This window comes from Saccopteryx bilineata, chromosome 10 (genome assembly GCF_036850765.1).
Source record: "Saccopteryx bilineata isolate mSacBil1 chromosome 10, mSacBil1_pri_phased_curated, whole genome shotgun sequence".
NCBI lineage: Eukaryota > Metazoa > Chordata > Mammalia > Chiroptera > Emballonuridae > Saccopteryx > Saccopteryx bilineata.
In genome coordinates, this window is record NC_089499.1 from 11573517 (window position 1) to 11585941 (window position 12425).

The window sequence follows — 12425 nt, forward strand, 5'->3', positions numbered from 1 at the left end:
ATCTCAGGCCAATCTTCTCCTAAATAAAGTTCAAGTGGCACCGAGTTCACATGATCCTTGGAGCTCTCCGGACAGCTGATTGTTCTCCTCATATCTCAGGCTTTGGAACTGGAGCTTCAAAGTAGCTCCCTTCCTGCTTTTGCCATGGCCAGAGTCCAAGCTGTACCCGAGGCATGTGAGTGTGATGAGTTACCACAGGACTGACAGATAACAGACCTGCCCTGTGTCTACGTGCGTGCGTGTGTCTGCGTGTATCTGTGTGGGTAAATACATGCAAGCTCATCACTTAAGGTCAATGGTCATGTACAAGGTTAATACGAAGGGAAGTTGGGTCAAAGGTGTATGGGAACTCGGTATTCTCTTTCCAAACTTACTGTAAATCTAAAATTATACCATACTAAGATTTTTTTTTTTTAAATAAACATTTGGTCAACTTCAAGGTCAGAAACCTCTGATTCTAGTTTTCACAGGTTCCTTTGACATAAATCCATAAATCCCTCAGAGAGTCACTTTATTTAGCCCTGAAATAAAGCTGATAAGATCCTCCAGGGTCTGCAAAATGCACCTGGCAACGCCTGTAGGAACGTTCAATGTCACGATTCAGGCTGTTTTCCCCATGACGGGCTGTAACTGTACCCTGGTGAGATCGCTAAGTGAAGCCACGCCCGGAGAACAGGCCGCCAGTCGTTCCCTCACTATGTGACCATGCCAGCTGAGTCTGCAGTGCTACCCTGTCCCCACCCTCTCAAAACAAAGAGACAACAAACACTGAAGTACGGTCCTCCAGTAGCCCTTTATTATTATCCTAAGTGCACCTACAAGAATATTTCTTTCGTTCTCATGGAGTTCCCTATTCCATATTTAAACAAATTATTTCAAAAGAAGTGATTAAACTCTGGCCTCCTCTGGTCCTCAAAACTCTGGGTCTTTGTACTTGTTCCCTCTACTGGGTATCTCCTCCCCAGGGGTCCTCATGACCTTTTCTCTCTCTCTTTTTCCAGATGTTACTGACATGTCAGCCCCTCCGGGAGCCCTTTCCTGACCACTCTGTTTAAAACTGCACAACTTATGCAACATTCAGTATCATCTTCCCTTCTTTTCTTCTTAGAAATGATTCCTTCTAATATTCTAGAATTCTCTTGTTTGTTTGGTGTCCACCTCCCCCACATGGAAAGTAAGCTCCATGTGGGTGTGGTTTTTGTATGTTCTGTTCACTGCTAATGGGATTTCTTTAAAACCTTCTATGGAGAGACATTCCATGTTCATGGGTAGGAAGACTCAATATTGTCTAGATGTCAGTTTTTCCAAATGTGATCTACAGAGTCAATGCAATTCCAGTCAAAATCCCAGCAAGTTATGTTGTGAACACTGACAAACTGTTTCAACTGCCAATCCACCAGAAATTTCATGCCAGCCCACAAAAGAGTTAAGCATCCTATAGCATACTATACACATAGTTCTGCACTTTGCTTTTTTTTTTTTTTTTTTTTTTTTTTTTGCTTAGCAGGATATCTTGGATGGCTCCTTATCAATGTCTACACGGATGTCTCTTTGACTTTTACAGATCCACAATTATCCAGTGAATGGACGAACCATAACTTAACCAGTAGCCTAGCATTGGGAACTTAGCCTGTTTTATTAAATCTTTTGTATATACTACAATGAATATCCCTGGACAACAGGTAACAGGTTTGCAGATTTTTGAAAGCAGAGGATAGGTTTCTAGATAGGAAATGGCTGAGTCAAATGGAATTATTTAAATATATGTAAGCCACTTTGCCAGCTGTTGGAGGGAGAGGTTAGCTCAACAACTCAAAACTCAAAGGGCCCAAAAAATAATGGGCAAGTTCACGCTGGATGTTAAGGGACATCCCTGCATCAGGTGGGATGGAGGACAGGGTCATTTAAGGGTTCCTCTGGTGTTCAATTGCCAGGAGAGCTCCAAGATGCCACACTAACCCAACCTGGGTAGAGAGGAGGTGTGGGGAAGAGTACAGGAGGGAGTCAGGGCTGAGCTCAGCCTCGCATGACATGTTCAGGTTTATTGTCATTTAAAAAGAAAACATCTTTCAGGCTGTTGTATTTTCCAGTTTCTTCAAATCCTTCAAATTAACAGTGGACAGGCAAAGTAGCAGGTTAAATAAAGCTAGTTCTCAAAGTACAGGATGCTTTATGGAAGAGAACACAGCGGCCTTCCTAGGATACAGAAGACCAGGGGTTCCCAAACTACGGCCCGCAGGCCACATGTGGCCCCCTGAGGCCATTTATCCGGCCCCCGCCACCCTTCTGGAAGGGGCAGCTCTTTCATTGGTGGTCAGTGAGAGGAGCACTGTATGTTGCAGCACTGCAAAGCGCGGCATTGCTCATGTACAGTACTACTTCCAGTGATGCAGGACACACGCGTCACAGCTCTGGAAGTGCGTCATATCACTTGTTATGGCTAGCAGTGACAAATATGGAACTAGACATTGACCCATCTCATTAGCCAAAAGCAGGCCCATAGTTCCCATTGAAATACTGGTCAGTTTGTTGATTTAAATTTACTTGTTCTTTATTTTAAATATTATATTTGTTCCCATTTTGTTTTTTTACTTTAAAATAAGATATGTGCGGTGTGCATAGAAATTTGTTCATAGTTGTTGTTTTTTTATAGTCCGGCCCTCCAATGGTCTGAGGGACAGTGAACTGGCCCCCTGTGTAAAAAGTTTGGGGACCCCTGCAGAAGACAGAGACAACCCGGATACCCACCCCACCCTTTCTATTCCATGGGGTTACAGGCTTAGTGTCAGTGTTTAGCACACGTCACAAGGTAAGGGCTGCAGACAGTGTCACCTGCACATATGACAATGCCCAGGGAAAGAAGAGGGGCAGTCTCTTCACATGCCTCTCTCTTACCTACAAGAGCCTTCCTCGGGAGACTCATCCTAATGGCCCATGTCAAAACCACGTGGGGAAAGTGGAACCACTGTTGTGGACCTGGACCAATCAACACCTACCTTCTGTGGCTCTGGACCAATCAACACCTACCTGCTGTGGACCTGGACCAATCAACACCTACCTGCTGCTTCCCCTGCCCTCACCCCACCCCCACAAGCTGCGAACCAGGATGAAGAATGGAACAAGATCAGATTTTGTTAGGAAAGAGGGAAGTGTGGCAGAAGATGGCTACTCGGGTTGGCAACCAGTTTCTGCTACTCCCGTCATCCATTCATTCATTCATTCATTTGTTCATTCATTCAAAAAGTACCTCGGTGAGCCCAACCTCAGTTTTCACAGAGAAAACAGGTGCCCAACATTCTAGCCCTCCAAAAGCTCATACTGCAGCCGCATTCACGTAAGAATATTCCATGTCCATGGTATGCAAGGGAGCGCTGGTTATCCCAGGGGATCTAAATACCAAAGAGTGACTTCTCGGTTTGGGAGTGATTTGAATCACTGTACACAGAATGCACCAGCACCCTGCTTCCTGCCTTCATGATCACAGCCGGGCAGGAAGCTCCCAGATCGGGATCGCCTGCAGCAGCAGAAGGTGCCCTTCACCAGGCCCTGTTCTATTAATAGCAGCTGTGTGTGACTCAGGTTACAGGTTGGTTCACATCCATATAACACTGGCTCTTCTGACTGAGGCAATTCAGGTACTTGGTCTCACACGAGATTTGTATTTTTAAAGTTCTGGTATTGGAAACAGAAATATCAATGTTAAGAGGATCAGAAAAGATGCAGAGCAGAAATAAGGGATTTCAAAAAAACTTTTTAATCCCAAATACGCAGTATTGGATCCTCACATGGTACACATTTAAAGGTTAAGGCAGGGAAAATGGATACTTTTATGCTGCATATGGGGCATTTAAAAGCAGGAATTCTTACCTTGTTTCTACAAGATTTCTGAGTGAACAGAACAAAAAAATTGATGCTTTTAATTTTACAATTTCTAATATTCACCTGGATGAAATAATCTATTTCATCTAGTTAATATGTATACTAAATATCATTTAAAAATCAATAAAGGAATGCCCTTCTGGTTGCTGCATGGGATACTGCCCAATTCCTGAATCACTTAATAAAGCCAATTAGATCTTTTAAAAAAAACAAATCAATGATGCAGGAAACAAGAGTGTAATTCTGCTTATGTTGAAATATTTTAAGTGTTTATTCAAGGATACTTACTCCAAGATATATTACAAGTAAACAAAACCGTTTCAAAAGTTTGTATGGCAGCTATTGCCAACAAGCACATGAGAAAATGCTCGACATCAGTGGCCACCAAGGAAATGCCAATCAAAACCACAAGGAGACATGACATCACACCCACTAGGACGGCTACAATCAAAGTTTTACCAGATGACCTAGCAATTCCACTCACAGGAATCTACCCAAGGGAAATGAACACACATGGCCATACAAGAAGCCGTCTAGTGAATGTTCACAGCAGCATAGTTCACAGTAGTCAAAAAAGTGGAAAACAATTCAAAAGTTCATCACCCGATGAATGAACAAACAAAATGGGGTCCATCCATCTGTGCAATGGAATATTATTTGACAACAAAAAGGAATGAAGTGCTGACATAAGCCACAACACGAATGAACCTTGAAGACATCGTGCTAAGTGAAAGAAGCCAGGCACAAGGCATCAAATAGTATGTGATTCCATTTATCTGAAATGTCCACCACAGGCAAAGTCAAAGGAAAAGAAAGTAAATTAGGGGTTGCCTGGGGTTGGAGAACCGGCAGTAACGGGGGAGTAAATGCTGGCATAGGGTTTCTGCCCAGGGCCACGAAAGTGTTTAGAATTGATATGGTGATGACTGTCAAATTTTTATTTTGCTGCTGATGATATGAAAAATTAAAAATTTTCAAAAGTCAGTGGCTTTGGACATCCACAGCTGATGTATCATGCGTGAATGTTCAGACATAATCATGTTGATGATTAATCTGGGAAATGGAGAATGATTCACCTCTTGCTGACTTGGCACCTGTATCAGTGAATAAAATAACCAAGTCACCTCCACTTCCCAACATACACGAACTGTACCGTTCCTTCAAGTATTTCAAACGCGTGGGCACAAATGCGAGGGTGGGTAAAACAGCTGAAGGACGTTTCTAGAGGAAATAATGGAATCTCCCATCTACTGCTGCTTCTTCCAGGCACCAGGCCAGCAGTGGGAAGTCCCTGAAACTGGGTCTGGCTATCCAACTGGTTAGCTGGTGAGCAAGTGACCTGGGGTGAGTTATTTCTGGTCCGACTGCTTAAAACCACTCATTGATAAAATAAAAGCCACATTCCTGATTCTGGCCTGCAGACTCTCACTGTGTGGCATGCATCTGTCTCTCTGGGCAGGGCTGGGGGCCAGTGCAAAGCAGGACAGCAGGGTCGGCCATGACATCAGCCAGGCTTACTCAGCTCTCCAGCCGAAGGAAATACGGAAGGAGAGCACCTCTCCATTAGTCCTTATGGATCATGTTGGTTAAGCACTGAGCACAGCACTTGGCACTCAGGAGCCGCCAATCAATGGCAGCTATGTTTAAGGTCACACACATACAGTTCTACACACATAAACACACACACATACACACACGAGCATCACAAGGACAGGTCCCTGTGTACGCTCTATCCTCAACACCCAAACGGCAACAACAGCAGGTCCTCAATAAAAACGCTGACTGCATGAAACCAGTCCTAGAGAACAGGGAGAAGATTCTGCAGGAAGGGCCAGCGTATTCAGAATGCTTTCTACTAAAGCTGGAAGCAGACCTCTGTGCCTCCCTGTCTCCTTTGTCACAGCTGAAGTAGGCGTCGGGGCAGGGCAGGCTGTCTGCAGGGAGAGCCGTGTTCGCAGCTGCGTGGCTAAGCAGTGAATTCCTCACCGGTGCTGGCGGAGGCAGAGAAGGAGCTGTGGTCTCAGGAAAGACACGCTAGGAAGGGAAGGAGGAAAGGCAGTGTCCTGAACTCAGAATACCTCTGCTCAGGCCGGTTCAGGCCTGCGCTAGCCGGCCAGCCAGGTCAGGCAGGGTCAGTGTGAACTTGGCCCGGAACAGGCCTTTGGCACAGGGGCCAAGCTGGCCTCTGCCGACTCCTCTGGGCCTGGACCTCAGGGGCAGTGGCTCCTCGGACAAGGATTTCTCCGGTCTTCAACTAGGTTAAAGTTACACCCGGGCAGAGGCTGCCGCCCCCCACCGAAAGGAGAGACTCCCCACCCCAGAACAGCCACTTGCCCCAAGGGTCTCCTCTCCTCCTACCCCATTTCTGTGCTGCCAACTCGATCCCTAACTTTGAATGGGACCTGGGACCTGGGTATTTTCTCTCTCAGAAAGGGTCTTCCCACCCCCGCCCCCCTGGGAATGGGCTGTGTGTGTGATGATCTGCCTTTTCTTTTTTCTGCATGCAAAGAGGGAGCTCTCCGCTATCACACTACACTAACTGTAAACATTAGATAAAATTCAACCAGACAGAGACCATAAGGTCCACGGCTTAACCAAATGGGAAAGAAAAGATTGCATTGTGTGCAACACTGCCCGGGAGAAGTAGGAACCCCATCAAAACAGCCTTTGTTCGGGAGAAAAGAATCCGAGGGCTCTATTCCAGGCAGCACATGAAAAAGCAACATTCAGCAGTCCGCCGCGTCAGGGAATCTAAATGTCAGTGGAGTGGACCAGTCGCTGGGCGCCCCCTGTGGCTCCCACCTCACAGAGGCTCACGCCAGGAGCACCATGTCTAAATGCCCTGGAAAATGACTTCTTGAGGGCCTGTGTACCTGGTCCCCAATTTCCACAGGGCAAGGGACTTCTGACAACCGAACTCAAACTTTGGGGCCCCTCGCCGCCTTGGGCCTTGGTGCTGCGCTGTCCAGGGCTCCTGCATGAATGGGGGTGGAGGGAGGCACACACAATATACACAGTGTGATCCCAATGAGGATAAGGACGCATCCCATACCTACATGCACACAGAAGAAACACTGGAAGCAAGCCCCAGAATCCCAACTGCGCTCACCACGTACGTCCTCACACACAGACCTCCGCAGTTCCTCACCATGATGCAGAATAAGAAAGTTACTTTTTTTCCAGAGAGAGCTAAGCACGCTTTTGGTCCAGCCGGCTGCTTTCCCAAATCAGAGGCTGAGCCCCTCAACAACGGCATGAGGGGCATCAGGCAGTGGGGCTGGAGGGATAGCTCCCCCCAGAAGCCTCAGGTCAGCGGATCACTCTCTCCGGAGACCGCTTTCCAGGATTTGTGGGACTGACTCTCCACCCTACGACAACTGTCTTCTTTGTGAGTCTACAAGACCATCTAAACCAGTTTGCGCACATGTGAACCTTCTAGAGGGCTTACTGAATCATAGATTGCTGGGCCCCGTGCCTGAGATTTTGTGGTCTGGAGTAAGGCCCGAGTATCAGCATCTCAGACAAGCCCCCAGGTGAGGCTGCTGTTATGTGGGGACCACAACGAGGGCCACCGCTTTCAACTAACAAGCGATTTCAAGCCAAACATATCCCTAAGGAACGACACGCTGAACTCTTCGGCATGGGGCTAATGACCCGGCCGGCCCTCAGAGCCCTGTCCAGGAGCGGGTGTTTCGTATTTTTAACCATCTTTAAATTCTTTGTGACTTTAGACTTGACAGATTACTTCTTGCCTCTCGTGGAGACCGCAGGTTTAATCACTGAAAAGCTGGGTACCCGCTAAGCTACCATCATATCATGCAGCCACAGGGCAGCTTCAACTTATGAAAGGATTCCAAAGGGGTCACCAGGGTGCCACCAGACACTAGAGAGGAGGGGATAAGAAGGGGGAGAAGTTTAATCAGAAAAAACAGTCTCAGCCACATTTGGACAGCCACGAGGTCTGTGTTCTGGGGACCAAGGACAAAGCGGCGAGAACACCACTGTCTTTCATGCTTTAAAAGATGGAGGCCTCTCAGCCCTGGACGGTTGGCTCAGCGGTAGAGCGTCAGCCTGTCGTGCTGGGGACCCGGGTTCAATTCCCGGCTAGTGCACATAGGAGAAGCACCCATTTACTTCTCCACCCCCCACCCCCTCCTTCCTCTCTGTCTCTCTCTTCCCCTCCCGCAGTGAGGCTCCATTGGAGCAAAGATGGCCCGGGCACTGGGGATGGCTCCTTGGCCTCTGCCCCAGGTGCTAGAGTGGCTCTGGTCGCAGAAGAGCGACGCCCCGGAGGGGCAGAGCATCGCCCCCTGGTGGGCAGAGCGTCGCCCCTGGTGGGCGTGCCGGGTGGATCCCGGTCGGGCGCATGCGGGAGTCTGTCTGACTGTCTCTCCCCGTTTCCAGCTTCAGAAAAATACAAATAAAATAAAATAAAGTCAAATAGACATCACGCCCAGAGAAGATTTTCTGGAAAGATGTGATCTATTAATCAGAACATTGGGTATTTCCGAGTGGTCTGATCTGGGAGAGGGGGGTTTCTTGCTTTCATTTCTATTCTTTCCTAAAGCATAAAACAGGCTACTTCACACACACACACACACACACACACACACACACACACACGTGTCACTATTTTAAATTTTAAAAGTCAGCCATAGGTAGCTATGAGCTAATGTTCCAAAGTCGTGGGAGCGAGAGCTTTCTTCTTCCTCCTCCTCTATTTTACAGGATTACTGTCAAACCCAGATCTGAAGGATAAAATGGGGAAAAGTACATTTTAAATGAGCCGTTTTCCTACCTTCCAGATCTGTCAAAAGATGGGCTTGTATGGAACTGTTTATACTTCCCCTCATCTCCATTAAATACATGAAGAAAATTCAGAAACATAATAATTATGCATTCTTAAAACTGCTTTAGTTTTTTTTTTAAAGCAATCTAACTCCTTGGCCATACTTAACATAAAGGATTAATTTAAATATTATGCACTAAAATATATTCAGAATTAGGTAAGGTATACATATGAGTATCGCCAATTTCAGTCAAAATTTCTTTCAACCCTTAAAAACTAAATGAAATTAGGCCCTGGCAGGTTGGCTCAGCGGTAGAGCATTGGCCCAGCATGTGGATGTCTCGAGTTTGATTCCCAGTCCAGGTACAAAGGAGAAGCAACCATCTGCTTCTCCACCCTTCCCCTTCTTCCTCCCCCTTCTCCCTCTCTTTCTCTTCCTCCCTCACAGCCATGGCTCAATTGGTTTGAGCACATCGTCCCGGGTGCTGAGGCTGGCTCCATGGAGCCTCTGCCTCAGGCACTAAAAATAACTCGGTTGCAAGCATGGCCCAGATGGGCAAAGCATGGGCCCAGATGGGGGCTGCCAGGTGGATCCCAGTCAGGGGACATGTGGGAGTCTGTCTATCTATCTCCTCTCCTCTCACTTGGAAAAGAAGGAGAAGAAAAAACCTAAATAAAATTAAAACAATCCTAATGAATAAAAAAATAAAGTGATTTCAGGGCCCTCAGGAAATAGCAAAACTCATGATGCTCAGAATTGATCACCAAAAAGCACACACTTACTGTAAAGGAGGAGAAAACTACTCAACCGGTATCAGAACTATAACCCATTAGTACTTACAAGTTTATGACTGGGAGTTAAGTTAGCCTTAGGGGAAAACATTTCTACTTCTTCCTCCCAAAACACACTCTGTGAATTCTAGCAGACACTGTGTCTTCTAGCATAAACCCCATGGAACAACTGTAAACACACTGATTCGGCCTCCCTCTTTCCAAGGGGCTCCAGCACTCAGGAAACAGAGTCTAAATTCCCTCTTCCCGGAGCGGGACACTGGAGCCAGAGGACTCCGGGCACCAGCTGCTATGTCCTTCGGGCTGGCCCATGAGCCAGCACACGCCTCCAGAGGGGGAAAGGCTTCAATATCTGCTCCCACGGGGCTCACTCCACCCTCCCTTGCCAAGCTATCAGAGGTCTCTTAGGAGTTCCTGAATGGTGCAAAACTTACGTTTCTTCAAATGTGCCATGGGACACTGGAAGCCATAAAAAAAAAGGAATAAAATTGTAAACATTGCCCAGTCAAAACATAAAGCTTCCGCTCTCAAGTTTGGTATCTGCTACCCAAGCAAGTCCACAGTTTGTACTTGTTTGCCATTTAGTATGGGGACCATTGCCCAAAACACACGTTACTGGCTTAGACACTGGCTAGGCAGAGAGGGGGTGATGGGGAAAGAGGGCCACTCTTGGGGGCTGAGACGTGCAGTCACAGGACCTCGCTGACATGATGTACTGTATCTCTCAATTACCCAAGGTTCACAAAACCAGAGGCTCATATACACACAATTTTTAAATCACCTTTATATGCAATGGGTAATTATACCAATGGGCCTGGAGTTTAGGCTTGATTAAGAAGGACCACTGAATAAAAAACACATTATGCCGTATTTTTCTTTGACTCACAACGGCCTGATTTCTAGCCCTCCCAGGTAAAGGAGGAGTCCTGGCTAAGAGGGGAAGCCGGACGGCAAGGCCTCGGGCTCCAGGACAACCGCAGGCCGAGCTGAGAGCTGGGTCCCAGTCAGTGCCCAACCCAGACAGGGAACCCAGAACCAGGGGACTCCATGGCCAGATCTTCAAGCATTAGCAATGGGCTCAGGCTGTTTGTCCCTCATCAGATTAGATGCTCGGTTTCCCCCAACCTCACAGAGGGCGTTCAGCTTCTGCTCAAATGAACTGAATGGCACTGGAGTTCCACCTTCAGAACTTCGATTCCGGAAGATTTCCTATAGTAGGTTTCCTTTAAATGACGGTGTTGAGTCCAGCTTCTAAACAAGGCAATAAAATGAAGAGGTCTGGCCCTGGCCGGTTGGCTCGGTGGTAGAGCGGCGGTTGGCGTGCAGAAGTCCCGGGTTCGATTCCCAGCCAGGGCACACAGGAGAAGCGCCCATCTGCTTCTCCACCCCTCCCCCTCTCCTTCCTCTCTGTCTCTCTCTTCCCCTCCCACAACCGAGGCTCCATTGGAGCAAAGATGGCCCAGGCGCTGGGGATGGCTCCTTGGCCTCTGCCCCAGGCGCTAGAGTGGCTCTGGTCGCAAAAGAGCGATGCCCCAGAGGGGCAGAGCATCGCCCACTGGTGGGCAGCACGTCGCCCCTGGTGGGCGTGCCAGGTGGATCCCAGTCGGGCGCACGCGGGAGTCTGTCTGTCTCTCCCCGTTTCCAGCTTCAGAAAGATACAGAAAAAAAAAAAAAATGAAGAGGTCTACCTTTACAGAGGTGAAATGCACTGTAAAAATGTGTCCCCTGCCAGAAGTGTCTGGCAGCTCTGGGTTTCTGCTTTGAGAAATTTTAATCTCACGATCCAAAACTGCCACCTCTTAAAAAAAAAATACTTAAACATCCAAGGCATTAGCTGGTAAAGATCTTTTCTTCAGGTACATTGGTTTTTATGGCTCTAACTTCTTAAACTGGGCTAACTCTAAAAATCTGGAGAAATCATGTCATTCAAGTGAAAAAACAGCACAGGAAAGAAAATTTTAAAAAAACTTGGCAGCAAACTCATGGCTGTTTCCATGGCTGACCTTTATTACTAAATAGTCTTTTAATAACTCACAGAGAGCATTTATTAATAACACTTAACCTGTAGCACCAGCCCTGACCCTCAGGACCCAGTGAAGATGGCACCCCACTTGGTCCCACCAAGGAGGAGACTTAAGAAGCTGAAGGAACAGCCCACACAACTGGCAAATGGCACCGACGGGGCTTGAACCTTGGCGGTTTGGCTCCGGAGTCCGACCTCTTGGCACAGCACGGTGAAACCTGTACTGGCAAATCCAATTTATTGACCCAACTTTCTAGGAAAGATGCCCTCTTACACAGAGAAAATGCTTTCCACCTAACACAATAATCAAATGGCCTTACAGGGGGGGGGAGCCCAAAAAGTAGATGAGGGGAGAGGTGTAAGACAGGGAATTAGAAGTGGGAGAACAAAATATAAACATTTCTACATCAGAAGGTTTGACCTTGGGTGGTGGGCATATAATACAATATATAGATGATGTATCATAGACTTGAACACTTATAACATATAATTCTATTCATCAATGTCATCCCAATAAATTTAATTAAAAAGTTAATTAAAACCCCCCCAAAAAAATCCCAACATCAGTTTTAAGGACCAAAATCTAAGCCAACCCAGTACCTAGAGCCACCTGAGCGGCAGGCTTCTACCCAGCCCGGGGCCTGGGGACATCATAGTTCCAGCGAGTCAAGAGAACCAGCTGCTGAGCTAGCCACCCTTTTCAGCCCAAATCAACCCTCTTCGGGAAATGAGGACAAGGAATCACAGACAGATGGCGAACACTCGAGTTTTCATTTTCAAAATATTAAACTATGGTTACACAATCATTTTATTTAACATACACAGCTTCCTGCCAACCAAAGGCATTGGAAAGGGCCTCAAAGGCAGCTGTCCATCAAGTATCAAGAGCTTTCTAGAGGCCTAGCATTATCCCCTTCCACATTGTCCTCTTCCAAATCCGAG

At 47.1% G+C, this 12425-nt stretch overlaps 1 non-coding gene across 1 annotated transcript; it reads left to right on the top strand.

Annotated features, from left to right (window-relative positions):
* The first annotated feature begins 7915 nt into the window (after positions 1-7915).
* Positions 7916-7991, top strand: TRNAD-GUC (transfer RNA aspartic acid (anticodon GUC)). Its single transcript has one exon. It is a non-coding gene; the product is annotated as a tRNA-Asp (tRNA).
* Positions 7992-12425: the final 4434 nt, after the last annotated feature.